General features: G+C 36.0%; 1 protein-coding gene across 4 annotated transcripts in view; it reads right to left on the bottom strand.

Annotated features, from left to right (window-relative positions):
- Window positions 1–26,843, bottom strand: part of dimm (dimmed) — an 86,829-nt gene that overhangs the window by 26,356 nt on the left and 33,630 nt on the right. Inside the window, exon 1 of one of the 4 annotated variants that reach the window (XM_066296933.1) lies at window positions 19,161–19,358. The exons of 1 other annotated variant lie outside the window; for it this stretch is intronic. The gene's annotated coding sequence lies outside the window, so the exon portion shown is untranslated. Of the gene's footprint in view, window positions 1–8,092; window positions 8,226–17,258; window positions 17,582–19,160; window positions 19,359–26,843 lie in introns of those variants that run through there. 2 more of the 4 variants (XM_066296931.1, XM_066296934.1) reach the window with 2 other exon arrangements.

Raw genomic sequence — 26,843 nt, 5'->3', positions numbered from 1 at the left:
TAATAGTTCGTTTTACCACAGTTTACATGCAAGAGTGACTTGACAGGGAAAATACTGGCCCATATGAACATTGAAGACGATTTGACTTTTATATTGGACCTATTGGACCTTGTGGACCTTGCCCATTTCGAGGATCCGAAGTTTTACAAGTGGGGGCTCAAAACAGAGCTTAGACGCTCCAAAAGCACGGAATGATTAAAATTCGTGGGGATGATTAGAGGTGGTCGTAGGTATAACGTGAAAATAATTAATAATATATGTTGGTAGTAATGTTGTTACGTGGTCCAAATCAAATGTTGGAAATTTTCTACTAATCTGGATGAATTAAGAACATCGAAAAAATTATTATAAAACTTTTAGCTCTTTTTGGACGGGAACTTAGGCATCAAGAAAACATTTCGGTTCTCCTGACAGACCGTATTTACCACTCTATCAGGCGGAATACATAATATCCCATTTATTTCTTTTTATCTATCTATGGGTAAATACAGTGCAGAGCATATTGGATTTTATTATTTATTGATCAAAAAAATAAACTACTTCAAACGTGAACGTCACTCATTGATTAGGAATCGTCTCTTGTTTCGTGTAGGTACTCGCAATGAGACGTTCTCACCATCGGCAAAGTTTACTTAGCCCACATTGTTGCTATTACATTTCTGCGAAGATATCTTAAATCTCGATGAAACAATGAAAAATGTTCATTTCGACACGTTTGTTTCTTGTTTCTTAATCGATAAAAATGCAAGGAAAGCACTTCGATTTGAGGTTATAAAAGTGCAGTCAAAGGGTCCCCTAGAGTGCATTTTCTCTCTCATTTTATGGTTTCGTCTGTATCAGTTAGAGAGGGAGATTAACAAATTCGCCCCGTCGGCAGGTCAGGGTGGTATAAAACGGCCGGCCAGATCTCCCGATTTGAAGCCTCCGACCCTTTCGCGTAATTTGACGTCAAAATATTTAGGGTTTTTTGAGATTGTTGACAGCACCACTGTCAAAGTGGAAATCGTTTTTTGGGCCTTGTGAAAGTCTACAATTATTTCATAATAAAAATGTTCACAGGTCGCAGAATTTCTTTCCGATGTGGCGTTTACCAGACTGTAAGACTCCACATCTGACCCTGCCGAGCTGAAAGCTCCAATTTGAACTTTGAAATAATGTTGCAATTTACTTCCTTTCTCCTTAGAGAAGCGAAAATATTCGAAACAATAATTAAATCAACATTTAAACGCGTAATTAAGTAAATTCACAAGATATTTTTGCGTTAATCTCACGTCAATACTCAAATTCGGAACTGGGACAACAATTAGATTAAAATTCTAATTGAACAGGTGTTGATTATCGCACGTTTGTACCTCGTTTTGAGGCAATAAAAATGCATGAAAAACGTTTCGATTTGAGGTTGTAAAAATGCAGGCGAGGCAGTTTCTAAAGTGCATTTTGCTACCTCGATGCCGTTTTCCGTAAATAGACAGTTCTTTCATATTTAGCTCCATATTCGGGTGCATAAATTTAAACTTTAACATAATTATTTTGAAAATTGTCACTTATCTGCAGTTTACTGCTCTGAAGGTCTAACAGGGTTAGACCTACTTCCTTGACTTTTTAACAGCATCTTGCCTTTTTAAGATTTTCCTGTGCTTCGCATCGAAAGGATGCATCGCAGATGCGACGCTGACAGCATAGTAATAAGCTATACGCAAATGTTGCAGAGCCGACAAAAAAATAAAAAAAATAAAAAAAAAATAACAGAAAAGTTGAAAGCTGCTTGAAAAATTAATGCGAACATGACATCTCATGGACAGACTTCTGCAATAAAGTTGCTCCTTCTTGATATAACAGGATTACTCATGACGGACGGATTACTCATGAGGAGTGCGAAAGTGTAAAAGTATGTTGCGAGAGTGCTATTGTATATCAGATATTTTATGTAACGGGCAATACGAGGTCCTCAGCTTAACCAGGTATGGGCCATATTTTGACAAAAATTTCAAGAAAGCGTGAAGACTTTGCTGGTCCTAAAGTGGCGTAAATTCCAAGAGAGCGGGAGACGGCAATAGTTGCCTGACTGCTCGGAAACGCGGAAAGTGTTTTTCTGTGCAATTTTCGCCAAACCGAGGTAATTTTTCTGCGCACAATAACTCTTTGTAGGGCGAGATGAAATATTTCACACAGCTCGATGCTTTAGGTGTTTGAGAAGTTCGTGTCGATTCGGCTCTCAGAAAAATTCAAACGCAACATATTAGTAATCACTCCAATGCCATTTTCGAGCTATTTTAATATATAAATTAAGTAATAAATTGACAAACAATAGATACCTACCGAGGTAAATTGCAGATCAACATTTCGAACCATTAATTCAGCATATCTAACCATTAATAAAATTCGAGGGGCATAATGATTATTACTATTGTGGAGCTTAGAAGCAACTTTTGTTAACTAAGTTAATTGCGTGCATTAAACGCAACTTAAACAAGCTCTTTAATTGTTGCCTGTGGAGGGTTAGACAGGGGGGGAATGAATAAAGGTGGAAGTTCTCGAACTAAACTGCAACATCTAATGTCATGTAGAAGAGGAAAGCGTTCCGCGCTTTAATCAGGTTAATTAGATCTAGTTAGAAATTAGATTTTTCAGTTTTACTATAATTTTTCGTGTATTTACTGGCCACGTTCACTGTTATTTAAATAACAACAAAGAACCGGCCAAGCAAAACCTGCATTTTACTTTTTTCCATTTCTCTTATTTTTTGTGCCTTGACGAGTTCAGGCATTAGCTTCCATGCAAGAGTTAATGGAAAAACGTATAATTTTAAGGTCTATTGATGGGGTGTCTTAAGGTAAACAGCCGTAAACAGTCTGAACCCCCGAAAATTCTAGCAAAAACGAACCTAAACGTTGTGATAAAATTTCGAAAGTCGACTGTCGTAAGATAAAAACCTTCGGATGATTTCTGCAAAAATTCGAATCGAAGTGAAAAGAAATCAGTTCTTCCCGAGCTAATTAAACGCGCGCAGAAATCGGCAAGTATGCTGCGCCTGTAGGAAAATATCCCGATGGCGCCATCTGCCGGATCGTTTTTGCCGCTCCTAAGCAAAAGCTTTGAACGTAAGCAGCAGGATTAAGTGCGTAGTCACCGCCAAGAGCAATAAAAACGAATGCAAATAATAGTGGGGAAAATTTGAAAAGTATATCGCGACCATTTAAAAATGTACTATGATTTTTTTTAGTTTTTTCCTTTGACCATTTGCACTCATCAATATCTTTCGACTAGCGTATTTCTCCTATTTTCCGTTTCTAACATCACGAAAGCATGGAAAGTCCTAGGGATAAAAAATAGGACAGCTGTATGCTTAACATGGATCGAAATTACAGCACCATTGCTCAATATCGGGCAAGCATGTTCCGAGATACTCTACTTCCTAAATCGCATCAAAAGTTTTAAATCCAGTTGAGCAATTTATAGCAATTAGATTCTTCCTCTGTATCAGTCTCAAAAGAGCCGTTCAGATATTTTATATTGGTACAAACAATTCCTAAAGCAATTTGAAAATTATAACGTATAGTAATCGACAAACGAATTTACCAAATTAACGCGTCACATAATTGGTCACAAATGTGCGGCAGCCAAAAAATTTGATGGAAATGGACTTTTACAACTAACGAGAAATAACTAAATTTTCAGCAGGATGGTGCCTTTTTTATTACCCCGTATCAGTTAAGTAGGATTACAACCGACGATTTCGCTATAACCGGTAGGGAAGGTGCTATTGAGTGGCCCGTCAGCTTTCTCGATTTGACGCCTCTGGACTTTTCGTCTAACCTCCAGCATGAACATTTGACGTTTTTTGAAGTTGTTGAGAGCACTGCTGTTGGAAAGGCCGCAATCATTGTTTCTACATTGTTCCATCACTGTGAATCTGGTTCTGACACGACCCTGACAAGATTCTAAATACTCGCACTTGATCGTATCGAACGGAAAATTCCATTTTAATGCTTAAAGATAACAAAAAGATTTGAAAAAAGTCGAGAGATAATACTGAAGTGAATACATGTTTTTACATATAGGTGAACGTTGTTGTGAACTCCGAGAAAGATTTCCAGGTGCTGTGTGTTCCTTTGAAGCATTGAAAGCGTCGAAAGAGCGTGCACGACGAATCTTGTTGATTGCCCTAGTTTCTCTAACTGAACAGAAAAACAATTTTACCCTCATTTTGACAGTTTTGGTTCGCAATTATTGTGTTTCGGCCCTGGTAGCACCCTGTATAACCAGCGAATTTCTACTTTTACGAATCAAGATTCGGTCCACGTGCCTTAATAAGCATTGGCACCCCGGTTAAGAATGTTTTGTATCGTAATTGAATCGAAGTCTACATAAGTAATTAACTTAAACAATTTCTGCGTAAGAAATACGGTTAAAAAATAATACGAAATCGTTGATGAAATATAATTTATGGTTATTTAATATAGATTATGCAATGTTAAATAACAAGCAGCGAGTTAGACCTCTCAAAAATGGGTATGGTATTTCGTCGTCTCTTATTATTTATATAAATAAATATTCAGATGAAGAGGTAATGAGATTATATTAATTTCCATTAGAGTTTTTTTATTTTTAGCTAAAAATATCTCCCTGGGGAAACATACTTTTTGTAGATTATGCGTTCCATTGATAATTCAAGTTCGTTCATTGAATAAACGCCAGGAGATGTGTAAAGTGAGAAAATAGATTTTTTTTTTCAATTTTTCCAACTTACATCCACGTTTTAAGTGACAGAAAAAGTGAATTAATTTCATTTAAGAATGTTGGACAAGCCGGACGTAGTGGAACATTCGGTTGAAGTAAAAGACCTGTCCGAGTAGTGTCTTTAACTATTTTTTAAATTTAAATGTTCTCCATGGATATTTGCTCAACTTGACGCTTATATTCTCAAATCAACAAAAGAATTACTTGCGACCTGTACGCAGTCAAAACGGCAACGAATAAATCCTCTTTTTTAAGTCTAGAGATTTTGCTGATGCGTTAATCGAGGAATGCTCGACATGATGCATTAATATTTAATTCATTAACTTTTGTTCTGTATATTTTCCAGTAAATTAATATGTTAATAATCGATATTACGTGCTGACGCTCCAAATTTTGACAAAACCTATTCTGCGAACGAATAACCCATAAATATGGAAGTAAGGCAATCGCTTATTATTGAACATTGTTATCTTTACTGCTTATCAAAATGCCATTATCGTTTATGTTGCAAAAACTACTAAATTTCACAAATGTGTAATACTTTCGTTCCATTTAATCGATTTTTATGCATTCCACGTAATAGCAGACCTAGAATTAGTTGATGCTAAGCATTTCTCGCATTAGGGAACGCTTTAGTTAACTCATCAAAAATTAGTTAGCTAGAAGATAGTAACTAATTGACAATGGCAATAGTAGATATTGCTAAAAGTGCTGATTCGGGGCCTCTTGTTTTTGCACAGTGGGGTAAAATAACTTTCACTTCATTGTTAAAGCAGCAATCGAGCGTTTCGAGCTCTGATGCTGGATGGAAGCCGAGCCACTGTCTTACGTTGCAGATTATACGAAAAAAGTGTAAAAATAAAGAGTTTGATAACATTTTTAAGTTTTGCTACATTTTATCCGTGCAATTTGGCGTGCACTCATCCGTGCAATTTGGAACATATCCGCAAGCGCCTTCTAAGGCAAATGAAATTAGACATTGGCGCCACCGAATATTTATTTTCTTAAACAATAATTGTCATGTTCAATAAAATAATGAAAGTAGTTTTCTGACAGAGAAATCATAGACACATTTTTTCCCAAGGGATAAAATGAATCGAAATAACCAACTTCTACTTTTTAATTTCTATTATTCGTTCTTCTTTAGTATTTTTTTTATTTAGTTAGTTTATTAGCAGTTTGTTTTTTTTCAAACTGACAACACTAACGACAGCTAGCCGAACACCCTGTATAATCTCCCTCACGTTTGGCTGGCAAACACTGATAAAATTCTTCAAAAAAACACATTTATGCAACGTTTGGGCTATTTGAAGTCAACTGATACCCGATTAATCAGACCTACAAGAGGTTTCAACAATATTTAGACCCACTGTTTAATGTTGAATTAGCATATTATTAATATCACTTTTAAACATAAACACACGGGTTATTAATAGCTTGATTTGCATTGTAAAGTCCGGTTATTTTTTTAAACATGTAAAATCCCATCAGTGTAATTCCTCGGTTTCTCAGGAATTCATAATTATTTTTATGGTAGATTTGATGAGATGGTACTCTACACTGATTTCTAATTTGGGAAATATGGAAGTACCTAATAGACGCACATCCACGATACATAAATAATCGCTTATTATTTCTGAAACTAATTATTAAATATTATTAAATATTATTTATTTAATAAATTCTTATACAAACGTCGTTACCATGCGTATGTTTACATCGGCAACGTAAGCATGATAATTTTCCACAAAAAATAACAGTCCGCACAATATTGATCCCTGGAAGCGTTATTTCGGTCCCTATCAGAGATAAAGTTTTATTACTGATACCCTTAATTTACATGGATTGTATGAGAAATTTCATAGGCGTTATTTTAATAAATTAATGTGTGGCTTTATTGTTGAACCATAACTGAAATTTGGTTGAGAAATCGATACAACAGTCGTCATTGATGAGAATCTAAATTAGATAGGTATAGTAGAAGCTGCGGATCTTTGCCTGCGCGTCATCGACATTTCGCCACTAATGTTCATGCGGTGCAATCTCTTGTCATTTCAGAGGAACCGACGCAGCATCCATTGTTGATTATAATGTTTAATAGTTGCCGCATTGTGCGCTAATACATATATAATTTTTCAAATCGCATTTTTTCCATGGAATTTTTTATTTTTATTTCTGTAGTTCCCTGTCGACGTCGGTGCTAATGGACTGAAAATGTGATGGTTGACACAAAGGTCAGAAAATATTTGTTGTTATTTGCATTATTTAACAAGGTAGACCCGAGAGGAATATCTTAAGCCTCTTAGAAGTACGTGACGTAGAGACATTTAACAATACTGCCGAAATGAATCAAATATTAAACGGACGTCCTTACTAGGTTCACACATTGTATGACACGCATGCATAGAGCGGTTGGGCTGACTATAAGGTAGAACATCTACGAGTATAATCGAGGAATATGCAGTTAAGTAAGTACTAACTTATGATGTTTCACTGGGATTATGAATGACATGGATTATTGGCTTTAATAGTGATGACTCCGCACATTCAACACATTCATTCACTACCGACGTAATAATCTAGCTGCTGCAAAGTGATCGTCCATGGACGTGTTCTGGATTGCGCTTCTACTCGCGCCCTAACCACTATACTGCGTGCCACGAAACCTGGAAACATCAGAGCATTTTTCCAAGTAACTCTTTGGAAAATCCAAAAATCGTTCGGTTTAAATGCCGCTTTGAAGATTTTTTGACGAATTTAAACTTCGCGGTACTGAAGCTTTATTTCTATTAACACCTGTCAAAGGTGTGACGTCATTAATTTTTTTTTTAATGATGGGATTGGTCGTGAAATGCACTAAGTAAAGGGGAAAATTCCAATGTTTTCCTTTGAAGCAACCCGTGACAGACAAGAACCTGCACTTTCAACCTAGACGTATCTAATCTACGAGTACTAAACATGTCAGCCTTTTAAATATTAAATGCAATATAGGTTTCCGGCGGTCACGATTGAAGGGTCCTTCTAGATGATTCGCAAAAATTCTAGATGCACCAGCAGAAGCGAAAGGACCGTTCGCTACCGAAACGTCCATAGTGACGTCTTGGCCGTTGCTGAGGTGATCTAGGTGGTCAAAATACGATCGAAGGAACGTTCCGGTGAAACGTTCGATAGGGCAAAAACCGAAGCAAAACAAACGGAAATGTTGCCTCGAAAACGATGAAGTGCAAATAACTCGAAACGTTGCTGGTGGGGGATAGAGTAAAGTTTAAAAGCTTTTTCCGGCCTTCGGTATTGAAAATAAAAAATATTGGCAGAACAACTGGACGTGCCTTCGTTAAAAACTAAGTCTTACCCCGATTGGAATACTAAAGGACACTTTTGGTATTATTGAAACATAACAGTCACCAAGCCAAACAATTCCAATAAAAACAATCCAATTTTTATATTACACACTGGCACGGTGAGCTGATAGCCCTCGAACTCGAGCATTATAAAACTGACGAGGTAAAATGTTTCTAATATTAAATTGACTAATATTTACCAAATAATAATACATTACAATTTGTTATCAAAATAATGTGCGCGACAATAATGCTTCATGCTGATAATATCGACAGCAATCTTTCTAAAATCCGTAAGATTAGATGTTATGTGGAGCGATTAAAGACTGCACATTACAGTAAGAAGCCATAATTAACGTTATCTTTCTAATTTTCTCACTAATTCCCTGGTAATCAGCTCTAATAAAAAGCTGCACGTTCAGATATTAAACAAATATTATACTTAGAATTTCACTTCAGAGTTCACATGATTATGGTCGTGAGCTGAGAGCCAGGAACCGAAGATTTATGACTGAATTTAATCACTGACTTGGTGGTCAACAATATTTCTATTAATTAATTGTTTGAAGTGTATTTGCCATCGCAAATTACCATACTGAAAAGGCTGGAGGCCTTCTTGGAACATATCGTTTAAAAAGAATTCGGATAATTTCCTCGTCAGACTTGTTGGTTGATTAACAAATAAACCAACGTGAAATTACAGTGTGGAGTGTTAGATAAATATTTGTTATCGAACTAATGAATGGAAAAAAAAACAGCCCGAAAGGTCATATTGAAAATGAAATTTTAAATCTGAAACTATCTACTTCTGATGGCGCATGCTCATCGATTTGGAGAATTCAGAACCGCTGGCTCTATTGGCAAACATGAACTTTAAGCGCGACCCTCGTGTGCCACCGTTACTCCTAAGAAACCATTTAATGTTACATTAACATCGACGTTTACCTCTCTTATAGGTATACGAGGGCCTGGCTTGGCAAAGCCGAGTTTATTTCACGCTGGAGTAAGAGGGCGTTAATCTTCTATTCAACGGGATGACGACAGAGGATGAAAAATGAGAAAAAAAATTAAATTTTTCGAGCACGAAGCCCGTGACGGAACACGATGTTGCCAAAATGCTTTTTGTTTAAGGGGTTTCAAGGAAAACGTAAAAAGGATGGAGACAATTAATTATATTCATGTATTCAGATAGCGAATGCAAAGGTTCGCGCGTTTGAAAGGCAGGTCCGGTCGCATGACACGAATGAGTCAGCATTAAATTTTTTCACAAATTTGATATGTGATTGATTTAAAATATTAAAGTATAATGAAGAAACGGTAGATATTTGACTAAATTCCGGTTGGTTACAATTTGGCTATTGTGCAAACCGAGAAGACCAGATGTGAGATTTTTTACATTAACATTCGGAAAAAACCTGCATTCCACTGCGGCTAGTTCTGTATGTTTTAAAAATACTTATAGAGGATGTCTCGTACTTGTAGATCAATCTGTTGACCGGAGATTTCTTATGCGAAACAATTAGACTTTCCTTATGGCACTTTATACTCATTATACAAGGTGTGGGAATTAAAAAAAAAAGACTTTTGTTAGCGACTTAGGTGATTCTGAACACATTTTAATGAAGTTTTGCAAGGATATATAATGCGACTACGCGCAAATTTCCTATGATTGAGGTAAACCAATTTGGAGAGACACTGGAGAACATGGGGGTCGGGTACAAGTTTTCCCCCCAACTTTTTTTGCGTAAACTAATGGTGCATATGTTTAGTTATTCAAGTTAGTTGCTTATTTATCTGCATACCTTCATTTTTGTACAATTTTCATTTAGAGCTTACTTTAGAAGATATTTTAGCTTATCGCCCCCCAATACGTAGCTTACGTTATTTATTTATTTAATTAACCACACCGGGAAGACGAAATTTAACAAATTGTCCATAACAATCCGGGTATCAGCACGGGGACGATTTATTTTAAAATGTAAAATCAAGACATTAATAAGTACGACGTAAAGCAAGGACTAAAGTGGCAATCACGTGTCTTTCGGAATTACGTTCTCGACATAAATAAAAAATGTAAGCCGCATGTTGGGGGGTTATAAGCTGAAATATCTGCTAAAGTACGCTGTAAATAAAAATTTGCAATAACAAAGATAAATAAACAATTAATTTGAATAACTCAGCAAATGCACTATTGGCGTACGCAAAAAAGATGGGGGGGGGGGGGGCTGTACACGACCCCCCATTCACCCCACTCGCTCTCCAAATGCTTTTACCCAAATCATAGGAAGTATACGCCTAATCGAATTATATATCACTAGAAAATTTCATTGAAATATGTTAAGAAAACCCAAATAATCAACAAAAGTATTTTTTTAAATAACTTCGACCCCCTCTGTAACGAGTATAAAGCGTCAAAAGAAAAAAATATCATAAGAAAAGTCTAATCATTTTCGCATCAAGGATCACCGGTGAGCGGCCCGGACTATTGACACAAGACACCCTTTATAGCGTAAAACTCGGCTGTAACGAGCACTCGGTTATAACGAATTAACAACGAAGTCCGGTCCAAGTTCCTATATATCTATATAATGAATATTATGATATTATTTAAATTTTTTAATTATTCATAATAATTCGGTTATAACGTACCGTTGAATGATGCTGTTGTGAGTGAGCTTTGGAAATTTATACGGAAGGCCTAAAAAATCAGAACAGTTCTAATTTTAAGCAAATTAACTTAAGTGAATATGACATGATTGATGAACACGTAGGAGCTGTTGAATTCCGTAATGATATTGATGTTGTTCGAGTAACTGGTAATGATCAATCTAAAAATGATTCTAGTGATGAAGAGAAAGTTGATAGGAATGATGAAGTTTTAGTCTCTACAACTTTAGAGGCCCTTTCTGCTTTAAAATCGTATATGCAGATGACGCATCTAGAATATTAAAATTTTTAAGTGCAACAGATCTTTCGCCAAAGTACCTGAGGAGATATTGAAAAACTGCAATGTTGCGTAGTCAAATTACGAACTTCTGTTCTACCTAAACTTCGATTTTATTTAGGGTTTTTTTTGTTTTTCCAATTTTTGTAATTTTACTCTCTCGCTTAATATATACTTATTTACTACAAAAAAAAAAATGTATAATTTGGCATTTGGTTAAAACAGAAATTTTCAACCAACCAGCTTTTTCCTCGTTCGCCTGTAACGAACGTCTGCATGTAACGAACGACAGGCAAAGTCCCCTGACGGTTCGTTACAGCCGAGTTCTACTGTATGTTAGGTGATTTCCGGACCGTTTATTCTATACTTTTTACTATAACGAACTTAGTTCGAAGTTCTCATGTAACAACCTTCACCAAATCCTACTCAAGGACTTAATGAAAAGGTCCCGTACAATCTGGGAGTGGGAAAATTATCACTCACTTCATGTTCATAGGTTTCCCTGATACTTATGCAAGAAAAAAACCTATTTCAAGCGTATAATAATTCTATTTATTCCAACATGTAGATATGCAAACGATCCTTTAACATTTTTCATTTTTTTCCTCATACATAATTTTGCAACCACATGCTTATTAGGCTATATATTATTTGCTTTCTATATGCACGTTTAAATATGATAATAACAAAATTAACTCAGGAAGTAATTATGTGGTAGCATTGATTGGTCGTCAAGCATAAAGTGAAAGGTGGTTCGCATAGTTGCTAAAATGCCAAATCTATAAAATTCCTTCATAAGGCTGTTGAATTGTTGAATTACGTATCTAATAAGATTTTTTTTTTCATTCCGAATGCCTCATAATCGAATTTCTATTCATGCTTCGGCATGTAAAAAGAGGATTTATGATGGATACTAGGGAGACAATATTATGGAAATTCCAATTTCGGGAGCTCTCACCACTTTGACTAGTTCAAAGCACTTCTTGTTGCCTAAAAGCGTCCAATGGGTGCAAAATTTCTGCTCATTCCTGTAATAGCGCATGCAGTAACTATTAAGCAGCATGTTTTGCAATATACCGCGCAATGCTTCAAAGCCCTTCTTTTACACTAATAATAAAATACGCCATTACGCGTTTGTAAGTGAAAAAATTTTTTTAGTATTCAATTCAGGAACCTAAAACTCTTCAAATTCAGGTATTGCCGAAATATACGAACCTTTCTCGACGTTATTCAGAACCGGAACCGCGCCTTTTTAACAGTGACAATGCTACATAGGAATTTCACGTGGTGCAATCATTTGAGCAACCACTAAATGCCAATTAAGACATAATAACTACATCAGTTTGAAAAATCAGGGAGTGTGTTAAATACCATTAAATACTAACCGAGGCTGTAACCGAACTTGAACATGTCAATTTGATTTTTAGTTATGTAATGTGAGTTAGATCGGTGCATAATGTTTGTTTATAGTCCGGCGGAAGATAAGTTCTGCATTATGACCTCCACTAGCCTGAGGCAGTTCGAACTTCCGACAGAGGAAGCTGGAGATGGATGGCTTTCATGTTAAAAGCCAAATATGACTTAAAAGTAATTAAAAAGAAGACTTTAATTGGATGCGATAATGGCTGACATGCGCAATATTTTATTATAATACTGGGTGTGTCTTGATGGATGGTAAAAACAGAAACGGGTGAATCGTGACATTTTAAGACAAAACTTATACAAAGGCATGCCCTACGAAATATCAATTAAACTATTGTTTCTAAAAAAAAACTGAAGAGGCAAAAAGTATAAGGATTTAAATGAAGTTAATGATTAAAATATAAAATATCATAAAAAAGTTCTGATTGAAAATACCGAGAACGATCACGAGAAAAATAACACCCTGTAAAATAGAGTTTTGGATAATTGTGATTTCAGTTTGTTTGTAATGCTGTAATCAATTTTGTATACATTATCTATATACACGAGAAAGAAATTAATGAAAATTAAAAAAAAAAGAAAGAAAATTGAACAACTTGTAAATCAAAATGGAAGCAATTGAGGAAGTGTCCTTTTATGACGTTTCCATCTTAAAATCAGCTCATTATTCACCCATTTCATTTTTCGCCATCCATCAAGAAACACCTTGTATAGCTGAATTCAGAAAATTTAAATTGCAAGTGCAGTTGATTTCGTAGCCCAAAGCAACTTTAAATCGGCGATTAATATTTTTTTTAATCATGAAAGACAAAATATTCATTCTCACGAGATACGATGTATTAACTCATTTATCATGGTTAATGACGCTTATACCTCACGAGTTACGTAAATGATTATTACAGGATTCACACAGATAGACTTATTTCGGTTCAGCATCATCAAGATTACTTATGTCTAAGCATTGTAACTATTTACACATGCTGTAACTTTGATGTAAAAGAATGAAAGTTGCAAGGAAATATCGCTGTAAATATACATTTGATGATTGCAGAATCGCACGCTTTGAGCATCGGAATGAAATAATTATGTATTGTACTCAAAGCTATTACTCTTCAGTTCCATCTCAGCAAGCTATTTAAGTCATTATAATAAAGGCATTTTTGATTTAGTGAAGAGCTTCGGCATAGAATTTATTGGCTCTAGTCGTAACTTACGACCGATAAAAGTAAACTCTATTGGTTTGACTAAGCATCAGTTAAGCCCCGGAAGGCAACACATAAAACAATTTTTGCTTGTCTGGAACAAGACATAAAATTACAAATATATTAATTTGTTCTTAGTTAATTTACTTAAATAATCTTGGACGAATAGGTAATGTGCTAAAATTGTTATACTTAATCATCAAAGAATTATACACGTGCTGAACCATCGTTAACATTTTTGCTGATAAAACCGCATGTCGGATTATCAAAAATCAAAACATTCCAAAATTCAACATGGAGCAATGCTTTAGCTCATGACGTCAACATTATGTCTGCTTCTTAACCGTGTCATTCCAGGACTATTTCACCCCGAGCCTGCTAAACTCTAGACCCCTCTAGAACAAATTCAGGCCCATAGGGGCTATTTGATACGATTTGGAACTGTTCCATGATGAATTGTATCAGAAGAGAGTTCAATAGAGTAAATCTGATTGTCCGTACATCCAGATTACTGCCGTGCTACTTAGGTAGCTAGGCAATCAGCAAAACACTTCAAGCGACTTTAACACCCGATGAGTGCATCTTAAAGAAATTAGATTGGGTATACCATATGGGCGTAAATGGAGGGGTCAAGTTTTTAAATTTTCCGATTGACGTGGGATGTAGCATTGTTCGATTTTACATGTACATACGTATGTTAAGAAAATTTATTCAAAATCTCCGATTAAAAATCCTTTTGTGAGATTAGAAGTGCAGAAGATTTACTAGGAATATACCCAGCTTCCGCATGTTTGACAGAAGTCATTGAGGTTAGAAATTTCTGACATGAAATTTGACATTAGCCGAACTTCTAACCTCACTCATTTGTCAAATTCAGCCACTGTCACTGTCTATTATTCACATAGGGGAAAAAGTGATCATAACAAATTGCGCTCAGTAATAAAAAACATATAATATATATCAATAAATGGGGCTACGTATAATTTTTCAGATGCACTAACTATAATACAATCGTAATTAGTTTATAAGCTTAAAATCGATAGTGAGGGCTTATCAGGGATTTCGGTAATTTTTTTATGGTAGATTGACATTTGCATATATTGTAAAAATACTGCTATACAACTTAAAATGCAGAGTTTCACTAACGGAAGTGCTATTCACGTTTCCAAAGCGCGCCATTAAGGTCGTGTATGCCTGGGCAGTTGGATAACATCTGGATTGGAAGTTTGTAGCAATAAAATGTTTTTTTTTTCCAGCGAAACAGATAAGAAGTCTGCTCAGAAAAAATTTTTGGAGTAGGTCGTTTAAGGAGAAGGCGTGAATGCTGTAAAAAAATTTTTTAGCCTCTTTAATACCTTGTTATTATACTTTTAATTTACATTAAATTAAGTTAAATTTGTTCCATTAAAAATTAAAAATTAAATTTAATTAAATATGATTTTTTTTTAATTATTAAGAGTCGGCGTGCCCCAAAACTCGAATAGAATTAAATTTTCACGTAAAATGCATTGCTTTCATTAAATCTTCGAAATGACAGATATGTCCGGCAGTGATACGCCTAGGAACCTATGTTATGTGACAATTTTTAGGCTTTAATGCGCAGCTTTAGGAAGGGCAGTGCGCACACAGTCGGAAAAATTGGTAAAAAAATGGTAAATTTTTACCTAAATCTTAGAGTACGTAAAGCAAAAGTTCACGGTCATATTTCCGTTCAATAACAGTTTATTAATTTTTTTGATTAAATCGGTAAAATTCGTTGACTCGCTTTATATAATCGCATTTAATATTTTCTAACAAATATACTTTTCACGTAAATAAATAAAAAATACACAATGCGAGCCGATTGAGAAAATTTCCGTTTGTCGCGTCTCTTGTCGGACAAAAGATTTTGGATGGCAATCAAGATAAGGACGTGCGAATATGAACATTTATGAAATAATCAATTTTCTCTGATTGATAAAACGACATGACAAACGATAAATCCTCGTGAGATCCAATGCCATAAATAGGTCCATCAGTTCCACTGGAAAATATCAGCTTGAGACATTTTACTTCTGAGCAGTCAAAAAATGAGTTACGATGTCTATTTGTCACGTTAATTAATTGCTATGTAAATTGCCTCAGTCCTAGACAGACAGGGACGTTTCTTGGCAATAACAAAAGTCTAATTATAAAAATATGCAAAATTAATCATTTACGATGTATTAGAGGTCATCCTAAACCGTACAGCTAAAAGGTATTTTATTAAATAGTTTCAAGGGGGAGTTCTGGACAGACAAGATCAGCATTTTCCTCTTCATCTATTTAACAGCTACTAGCATTCACCTTGGTGACACTACTCGATGGCATCTTCGCTCGCTCAATCTGACATCAATCGATTTTGATCTATGACGTCTTTCTCTTATTATGTAACACTTGTTAAGAATCATACAAATATCCCTGAAATTAATATCTGAGGACAATCGATCTATTCAAACATGATTTAGTTAAGGATAATTTAAGAATTCTGTAATGTATTTAGTTAGCCGGTCATAGTATGATCAATTTTGTTTAGGTTTAGTCTGGGCGATACTCTGAAGTTCTAATTTATTACTCTGGGAATATTTAGAACCCTTTGTTAGTTTTTCGTCAAGGAACGACGTGAGTGGACTTTGAAAGGACAGTTAGTTAGGACACGAAGGTCACGCATCGCAGCTCAGACGCTAACTCACAAATTATACCTGTCATTATATTATAATCAATAAAGTTAAGTGCAATAGTGAAGGTTACCATCACAAACAGTTTCTCTGAGACTGCAAAACTCAGAGTGGACCTCCTGTATTAATCCAGTCAGCCACCAACAAAGCGGTCAAGAGTTCTGCATCTTATAGGGCCAAATCAACACTTGTTATGCCGTTTTTGGTTAAATCGAATTCTTTTGAGGTGGTCAATCATCCCGTAAAAATAAAAGTAAACAATACAGTCGCACCTATGTTTTCCTTCTGCACTTCTTGGTGCATCGTAATCGTAGTTAAACTTGATCAGTGCTTTGCTGTAAAAGCTTCAAATGTACAATATTTGCAATATGCAGTCCAAAGTGGGACTGCGTGGGGTGTTCCTTTGAAATTTGTAATTAAAGCCGTGTCAAAAGAAGGAAATTTTTAGGGGACGTTCGATTTATTCCGGGGTGTTCCACTTAATGTTAAACTCTAAAAAAGTCGCTGAAAGTCCCTCTGAGCCACGTCTTTTCTGTTGTTTGATGGACTTTTTAAGCAGGTCTTAAAGGTGCGTTTATATTGCAAATTCGCACTGCAAAACTTTTAAAAAAACCTCACTCATTTCCCGCATCTCAGTCACGACGCACCATTAGCGAAACTAGTTTAAAAACTTTACAACCACAATGAACCTCTGGCGAGCGACCCATCGAAAATTTCTCATTCCTTCAGACATTCAACTTTCATGAACCGCAGTGGCAGGTTAACGGCTAAAAATATCTTTCACTCACAAAATATTCAACATCTTCGCTGTCGATTTTTTCAAGTCTTTAGTAGTCCCGTTTAACGAAAAAAAAAAAAAAAAACAAAAACAAAAATGTAACATGCGTTAGTTCGTCGCAATCGGAATCCTTACCTAGCAAACTATCGAAGTTCATTAAACCTCAATAATCAAATTCCATTTACATACACTACTAGTCACAATCACTAATAATTAGTTCGCCAACAATGCAGTCAAATCAATTTTCGGTAATGGTACGGTACCCGCGGTACGCTCACTCGCGGTACGATCAACAGTGAAACTGAATAACCGTCTCAAAAAGAATCCGAGCTTTCCCGTTACGTTGTTGGTGAATGGCTGCTGGCCTGCCAGCAAAAATCTGGGTCGACGCAAAGTAATATGTAGTTTGGAGTACCCCAAGGCTTTTATTGGAGCCCCCTGATAATACTGTGTCAAAATTGCTTGATATGTTGGCAATTTTCGCTATCAAGTGCTGGCTTCGTTAATTGATGATGTTTGTATATTTGGAGCTTTTGCACAAATGCAGTGATTAAGTTCAGTTACGATTGTGACGTAATATTGCCAAGTGCAGGCAAATACTTCACACATAAATTTATTGTGTGATTTTATTTTTAAGGGGTGAGTAATCATCTCTAAGGAAGTCGACCAAATCGAAAACGACAAAATAACACAATAGGCGTTGTATAACAAGAGAAAGGTTCTTTAAATAAAAATCAAGAGGTATCAGATCGGGTGATCGAGGAGGTTATGATATAGGACTGCAAAGCTGCTAATGAATGAAAACATATGACATAGCCCGATAAATGTGAAAAACTACTGATGCTCAATCAATAGTTCTGTAGATACTTGATGAACACTTCGTAAATATTCAGGGTGAGTCGGGAGGATCGTGCCAAACTTCAGGAGCGTGTTGTACATGAAAAATAAATGTAAAAAAAACTCAAATGTTGCTATCCGATTTTCGTTTGTTTACGAGTTATAGCGTAAATAAAATTAAAACATAAAGGTTAAGCAACATTTAGACGAAACGTTTCCTGGACGTTGGATTGGTCGTGGTGGCCCTATTAGTTGGCCTCCAAGGTCTCCAGACCTCACACCACTAGACTATTGTTTGTGGGGTTGGTTTAAAACTGAAGTGGACACTCAAGATGCACTAATTCAACGCATTAGAAATGCTGCAGCTGCTATTGAAGAAAGACATGAAACAATCAGGAGCGCAACGAATGCTCTTCATAGACGAGGCCGAAAATGTTTAGAAGTTAATGGCGATATTTTTGAACATTTACTTATGATATCCAAACGTTAATTTATGGAATTTCTTATGAAATTTATAATTTTTTAAAATTTTATGTTTTAATTTTATTTACGCTATAACTTGTAAACAAACGAAAATCGGATAACAACATTTGAGTTTTTTTACATTTATTTTTCATGTACAGCACGCTCCTGAAGTTTGGCACGATCCTCCCGACTCGCCCTGTATAAGGATAAAAAAAATTAATTGCTCAATTGCTTTGAAAATCGCGTGCCTGTTATTATGCGAGAAGAATTATGTCAATCTTAGTTCCATCGGTGTCTTTTGCGGTGGCTAATTACCCCTTGGAAGCAAAATCACAACATTTCAAACACCCCTTATGGGAAATACAAAAATCTACATATAGATCTAAAAAAAGAAACTGTGTAAATCAACATACGGGAACAATACATCACTGACTATCAGTGATGGATAATATTAAAATATACAGTGTTTTCTGGGAATATGTGGGAACAAGTTTATAAAATATACTGAACTGATACGCAACATAGGAAAAAAATGTCCTTATGCCTGTGGGAGGAAAGTAGCCATTTTCGACTAGCTAGACCGTAAATCTTGGGTTTTCGGTCGTGGACGGGGAGAAGAAAAAGTTTGGAAGCTCTTAAGCTCTCCAGTTTCCGAACTTAATATTTATTATCTTCATCGGCGCCACAAAGATGGTAATAATCGGAATTTTAGCTATGGAAAAAAATGGAACTTACCACTTGCCGGATGCAAGTTCCCTAGGGGCTACGGGAACTTTGGCCATGTCGCATTGTTAAAAATAGAAATTATAAAAAAAAAATTAAAATAGAAACTAAAAAAAAAATTTACATGGTCTCTAATGAAAATTTTAAATCGAGCCGGAAATTAACCAGACGAGCTGGAGTCTAGAACGCACTTGTCTGTCTTTATCGTATCAGATTCGCACTGGCCTTGTTCAGGAATTTCAACTATCTTCTTTTTGTGTGTTTTATGGAAATGCAGTAACAGTAATTTGTGACCCTAAATATTGTTAAAAATTTAGGGGAAAAGAAAGAAATTTCACAAATGAATTGAGTCGTGGTTGTGGGTAAAAATTTGGGTGATAAATTAAAAAAAAAAAAAAACGAATAAAAATTAACCGTGGACAATGCCGCATGATGCCCTAGCAATGTTGAAAACAAGATGGTCGAATTTAGTATCACAGATTACTTAGCTGGTGAAAGTAAAAGAGTAAGAGCATTTGCCCAGTAGCCTAATTGTTTCTCCTACGATGCCTCCTGTATGCCTATCTGAGGTAATTCCTTTGCTCTTGGGTGGGCAGCAAGTCAAAAGTATATACTATCGACAGTTTAGTGTTTTTTTTTTACCAAACATAGTTGTGAATGAAAATATAGTGATGGCTGGCGTAAACACATTCAGTCGCCTGGAGTGCGGTCTGCGGGGGCGCCAGGTTGCAAACAGAGAAAACATCTATGTAAGTATTCTCTTCTGTATATGGAAGACTCTCACAACACCCACAGACGAGAAATACAGGGACCTTAACACGTCAGCAGACATCAAATCTGCCAGCCTACGAATAAGATGATACAGGCCACTGAATCGGTTAAGAAGGGTTTCTTGCAAACTTTCTTGCGACCAACGACCCTTTTTTTTAATTCTCTCTGCTATCGAAAATAAATTCAGTTCATCATGCCGAATCGCTCAGGACTGCCGTGAATGCGGTAAATAATCTGCAGTTCAGTGGAAATGAAGTGCGGGCATATGAAAAATAATCTGAGGGCACATGCGAAATTACCTACGGGTCCGTAAAAAGACGGACGCGTAAAAAAATTTCTTGGGCACCTACGAATAAACTACGAACACTTGGAAAATAATCGGGGGGTGTGTGAAAAGTAAATTTCCAGCATGGATAAATAAATTACGCACACGTGATAAATAATAATGTGGAGGGGACGTTCGCTGAACCAACGCAGCAGCAATGAGGTCAGCGGCACTCTCTCAGCAAGGTAATAATTACGAACAGGAAATCGTTAGGGAGGGGACCACGATAATTAAACCAAAGGTTAACAAACCCCGAACATAAGGGTTAAACAGCGAGATCCGCTCAACACTATAGTTTCTCCATATGGTGATATAATATGGTGGCGAATGGAGGCAGATCTTGCTGCCTTGATGAGCGTGATGCCGATGGGTGTCACCGCAGGTAAGCTGGTGGCGTTGGGAGATGTGGAGAAATTCATTCGCCAAGACCTCGCTGTGATCTTCTAGATAAACCGAAGGTGGTTCCAAAGACGAATAATGGGTTTTTGCGCGCGTCGATTTTTTTTCAAATTTAAATAGTAGGACGAGGTACCATCAACAAAGGTAAAGAAGGTACCCGAGGATAAAACTTTGAGCCTTTGAGTCTTCGACACCCCCCTGAAACTTCTGAACGTAGGGGTTAAAACATTACCCCCTTTTTTTCTGATGCGCTCTGAATTCTGATGCGTTCTTAACTTGACCGACGATAAATCATTTCCTACACTTAAGGCGAAAGCCCCAAGAGAATGGATTACATAGCAAACATTCTGAAAATTCATACATACAAGTATGTAATTACGGTGGCTTGTAATGAAAGATTCTAAAGCACGCGCAACGTTACAAAATTTTGTAAGGCACAAGGGCTTTAATAGGTCTTAAATACGAACATTGCGAAATATTGTTCATTAAAACTGCAGCAGTATTACGATCTCTGCAGGTGACAAGAAGTGTTATGAATTTGTCAAAGTCGGAATTGAAATGTCTATAATGTTGTTCCTCTGGCAACCGCATACGCATCGTAAAGACCGTTTTATGCACGCTACGGCGTGCATAAAATGTTGTTTATTGTCGATTGATGATTATATCGAAGTTATTGGGACACCGTAGAGTAGTAATGTGTGAGTGTTGCGGCCATCATCTAGATACCATTCTGTTTAACCACCTAATAATCCCACTCGCACAGTGCATTAATAAACATAAAACGAATTACATTTCACCATTTCTCGCCGTAACAACGAACAAACCCAGCGACAATGAACCTGATTGCTTAGCCACGACAAGAACATTTTTCTCCTTATTCTGTTTCTTAATTGGCTCTCGATAATGTATCCTGATCTGCATGGTTTTCATAATAACTAAAGTAAGGTGTGGTTCCTACGTAAATCCGATCTGATGCAAAGCAGCTAACGTATTGCTGCTATAGGGTGGATATAATAAATTATTGAAATGTACCAGGTCTCTCCCAGCGTGGTAAAAAACAAAAAAAAAAAAAGAAAGAAATTTGCAGGCAGGGTTGAATAAATCCTAATTAAATTAGCTGCAGTTGTATGGTGCTGGGCATTGACCGAGAGACCCATATAAGTTAAAATAATTGTGAAGAACCGCTACAAGGAATTACATCATCTTCAAGGCCGGTTAACTACAGTTATAACCGTGTTAAAACGTGTACGGTAGCCTTTAAATGTAGAAAATACAAAATGCTGTACGAAAAAAGTACAATTTAGTCACACCTTCACGATATTGTTACAATGCAATTAGTCCTCTGGCAACAATCACTCTATATATTAATATTAATAATATAATACCGTTTTATGGGTTTGTTGAAGGCAACCTGGTTTTTATAAAGGTTACTAGAAAACGATATTTGGTCGATCTGTCGTGTGAGGAAAAGGGGATTGGTTTAGAAATTGAAATCGGAGAAATATACTGTCGATACGACACGCGGTCCTTGATCTAAATTTGAATGAAAGTTTAAAGCGTTCGGAATGTCTTTGAATGGGATCTGATTGTGGCGTTATGATCATATTAGAAAGGCAACGGATTTGTACAATAAACAAATTCTTAGTGTCCGAATACCCAACGACCCAGCAGGTTTAGTCACGCATGTAAAGGCAAATGGAGACTTCTCTCTGCCTCGCAGCCACACGGAAAATATTTCGATCGCGTTTTACTTTTACAGTCGCTCAAAAAACTATTCGTACAGCGGGAAAAAAATTCTGTGACCCATAATTTTCGACTGATTTTGTTCAAAATTTGTATAATGAAAAATCAATCCTAAACTCAGTTTAGGTGTTCGAGCAAGTTTTGAAAATTAAATTTTTAGAGTGCTTTTCATGGTCTTAAAAAAAACTCCATTTCGAAAACTTCTTGCGCGGTGGAAATTTTGCAGTAGGATTTTAATGATCCTGTAGAGGGGATTTTTCTACGTATACCCTGAAAATTTGATCAAAGTCAGACCACAAATAAGGGAGTTGCAGCTTTTTAAATTCGCCAAAAATGTTTAAATTTTATTATTTTGCATGAGAATCGTCACTTTTTGGCGAATTTAAAAAGCTGCAACTCCCTTATTTGTGGTCTGACTTTGATCAAATTTTCAGGGTATACGTAGAAAAATCCCCTCTACAGGATCATTAAAATCCTACTGCAAAATTTCCACCGCGCAAGAAGTTTTCGAAATGGAGTTTTTTTTAAGACCATGAAAAGCACTATAAAAATTTAATTTTCAAAACTTGCTCGAACACCTAAACTGAGTTTAGGATTGATTTTTCATTATACAAATTTTGAACAAAATCAGTCGAAAATTATGGGTCACAGAATTTTTTTCCCGCTGTACGAATAGTTTTTTGAGCGACTGTACCTGCTTAAAGAATATAAGAACTTTTAAGATGATACACAGGCAGTGACTAAAGTATTCGTACACCGCCCAAAAAGTGAGAATAACGGCTATTTAGTACTTAAACTTAATAATGACATAAGGAACATACAAAACGAGATCTAATTGCATCTTTTATATCGTTAAAACAATAATATTCAATCCAGATTTCATGTAAAAATTAAAAATGTCATTTTAGGCGAGTCACAAAAATATTCTTACAACCTATTTATATTGTTTTTATTGTTCTTTTATAAATAACAGAGCATTGAAAAATATTTATATTTTTGTTCACCGGTATTCCTAAAACAATAAACAACATGCTTTTACCAAATTGTGCATTAGTGCTGAACATGGGTCGCAAGGGCAAAGAGTGTTCCGAAGACATTCGAAATTTAATCATAAAATTATTCAATGAGAAAAAATCTCACAGTCAAATCAGTAAAATTGTTAATAGAAGTCGATCCACTATTCAGTACATTATAAAAAACTACAAAAACACCGGAAATGTTTTGGAAAAACCACGAAAGGGGCGGAAGAAAAACTTAACTCTACGAGAAGAACGCGCACTACTTGTTCGGAAAATTAGAGAAGACCCGAGACAGAGTGCCCCTATGTTAGCAGCGCAAATGTCAGAAGCCACTGGGAAGAATGTACATCCCCAAACTGTAAGAAGGGTTTTACAATCGGCAAGGTACCATGGCAGGGTTCCTCGAAAGAAACCCTTTATATCAAAAGTCAACCAGCAGCAGAAACGTTTAGCTTTTGCACAGAAGTATCTGGAAAAAGACGAGAGCTTTTGGGCAAAGGTGTTATTTACTGATGAAAGCAAGTTCAACTTGTTTGGGTCAGATGGTAAGGGAAAAGTGTGGCGTAAAAAAAATGGAGCTGTGAATCCTGAAAATCTGTGTCCAACAATCAAACATGGCGGTGGCCATGTTATGGTTTGGGCAGCCTTGGCAGCATCTGGAGAGGGTACTTTGGCTTTTGAGGGCAACATGGACCAGTACAAATATATGGAAATTTTGCGGGCTAATCTACCAGTGAGTGTTGAAAAACTGGGATTGGAAAACTGGATTGTGCAGCAAGACAACGACCCAAAACATAATGCGCGGAACGTTAAGATGTGGATTGGCATACAATGTACCACGACTTTTAGACCATCCACCTCAGTCACCAGACCTCAACCCAATTGAACATCTCTCTCTTTCTCCGCGTTCCTGAGGTTCAAAAACGAATTAAAAATAGAGAATCTCTTAAGGTCGTTTTAGAAGAACAATGACAGAAAATATCTGCAGAGACAACGGCAAATTTAGTTTATTCAATGCCGAGAAGGCTCAAAGACGTTATTTTAGCCAAAGGAGGCCCAACGAAATATTGAATGTACTAAAAGTGGGAAAAGTTAATTAGTTTTTGTTAGTGTACGAATACGTATGTGACCTGCCGGAAATGATATTTTATTTATATTCTTAGAATCTAAGTTAAAATTTAATGTTTAAGTTGAAATAAACGAAATAAATAGGCCGTTTTCACCTGTTCCATATGTCAATTTTTATTTATAATATAATAAATTTATTGTAATTATTTGTAATATAAGTAATTGTAATATTAACAATTCAGGTGGTGTACGAATAATTTTGTCACTGACTGTATGGGTGGTAGTAAATTGGTATAACAAACAAAGTTGGTTTTCAGCCCGACATCCAACTTCCCGAAAACCTAGGAAGTTTACTAACGCGCTTAGAGGCAAACGTTGAGTCCCCCTGCTCTCCACCCGCGCACAGAACAGCACGATCTCGGAGATTAGAGAGAAACGAGAATTTCTTGAATTGATCACTTCACACCTCTCTTTTATGTTTACCACCAACGAAATGAGCATGTCGAAATATTTCGCTCAGAAAATTCTAAGTATGAAGGTTTCCTGTCCTTGTCGCTGAGGAATGACAGAATCAAAGTAAAAGAAGAAATTAACAATCCCGCTTAAATATATGGAACATATATAGAAAAATGGTATCTGCCTAGTTGCAAATTGTGACGTGATTTGCTTTTCCAGCGTTATTAAAGCTTTAAAATATTTATTCAACCCATATATCATTGTTATGTTGAACAAATAATGAGACAAAATTTTCACTGTAGCTGGCTTTTTTTGCAGGTCAGTGTATTTATGTCGTATAAAGAAGGCCTTTCGTCGAGTTTATCGCAAAAAAAGGAAGATGTGCGATAATTCATTTTCATAAAAAGAGTTTAATTGACATGTGGAGAAAAAGCTCGACATAAACATGCGAAGCCGAATTGTCTCAATAGAAACCGTTCTAGGACGAAAGAAAAACGAAAAATACAAATGGAGAAAACGAGTCTTGTCGCACGAGTTTCAAGTGTTGCGCGCGAGTCGCGGGCGAGGTCGGCGTTTACGCGAGGTTGTTGTAATTACCTGTAATTGGCAGCGTTTGTAATTATGTTTAATTTTTTATGAAAATTGTGCGACATTAATAAAAGAAATATCGGTAGACAGCCTTTTTGTCCGCTTTCGACATGTCGCCGTTGTTGTAAATATTCGTATTCTTATAACTTTCACTGATGAGCATAACATTTTTTAGATTTCCAGTTAAGTACCAATTTTATAATCGTTCTGATGGAATGCTCACCTAATTAGTATTTAATGTCGGTTTAATATTTAATAAATATTAAGTACCTCCATCGCGTTAATAGCTATGTTTAGCATTTGCCTTTAGAGTCTATAAAAGCTTAATCACAGACTTAGCGGTCATCCGCAAATAGATATACTTGGTCAGCAATTTCCCATTAAACTCATTTGCCGACAAACACTTATGGTATTTTAGTTAAGAAGCCGGAGAATTAATCAAATAATGCAAGAATAAGTACAGAATTTTATGTCAGTATACGTTCGTAATTAACTCTCAAAATCGTTGAAATATGAGAGGACATACACTGCTACTAAATAATACAGGAAACATGAACAGAAACTAACAAACAAGTAGATTTTTCATCATTTTTAAGGCGTTATGTTCGAGAGAAGGGCGAAGATTTGTACCCTGAAAACGATTTGAAAGCGCTTCCTTTAGGTGGTACTTGTGCCACCGTTTAATTAAAGGAATTTTTTAATGCCATACAGGGTGTGGAAAATCTACTAAAAAAATTCAAAACAAATTTCGGTTGTAAGACTGCATTTAGCACTCTATTTGAATAAAACACAGGCAGAGAAATTAAATCTAACGGCATAGCACTGAATCAGTGGCATAGAGCGTTTGTGGGTAACACGTTACCCAAGTAAAAAGAACAATCTGCTAAATGTTTCGTGAATTCAATTACAGCTCCGGTATTGCGATATGAAATTACCAATTTCAATTAATTCCATATCAATAAAAGTTTTGTAATTACAATACGAGAACTGCGAGTGAATTAACGACACATTTAACAGAGAGTTATCCCAATTTGTGGATTTTCTATGTTTTACCAACAAACACTCCAAGCCATTGATTCAGCTCTCCATAGATATTTAATTCATCCAAATTAGGTGGGACGCAGAACTTCCGCCACACGGTCCAAAAAACCGAAAGTGCAAATTTTTGAAAATTTTCCGGATTTTCGTTTGCGCGTCAAAAAACCAAAAATTCGCCCGAACCGATCCGAGACATCGAGTAAAGTCGTTTAACGATGCTTCACCGAAAATTACGAAGTTTAGGCAACTTAGATGAAAATTGATTAATTAACGATTTAACTAAGTTTT

This window comes from Euwallacea fornicatus, chromosome 27, assembly GCF_040115645.1.
Source record: "Euwallacea fornicatus isolate EFF26 chromosome 27, ASM4011564v1, whole genome shotgun sequence".
NCBI classification, from domain to species: Eukaryota; Metazoa; Arthropoda; class Insecta; order Coleoptera; family Curculionidae; genus Euwallacea; species Euwallacea fornicatus.
Note: the sequence above shows the minus strand (reverse complement) of the source record. Positions and strands in the feature narration are given on the sequence as shown.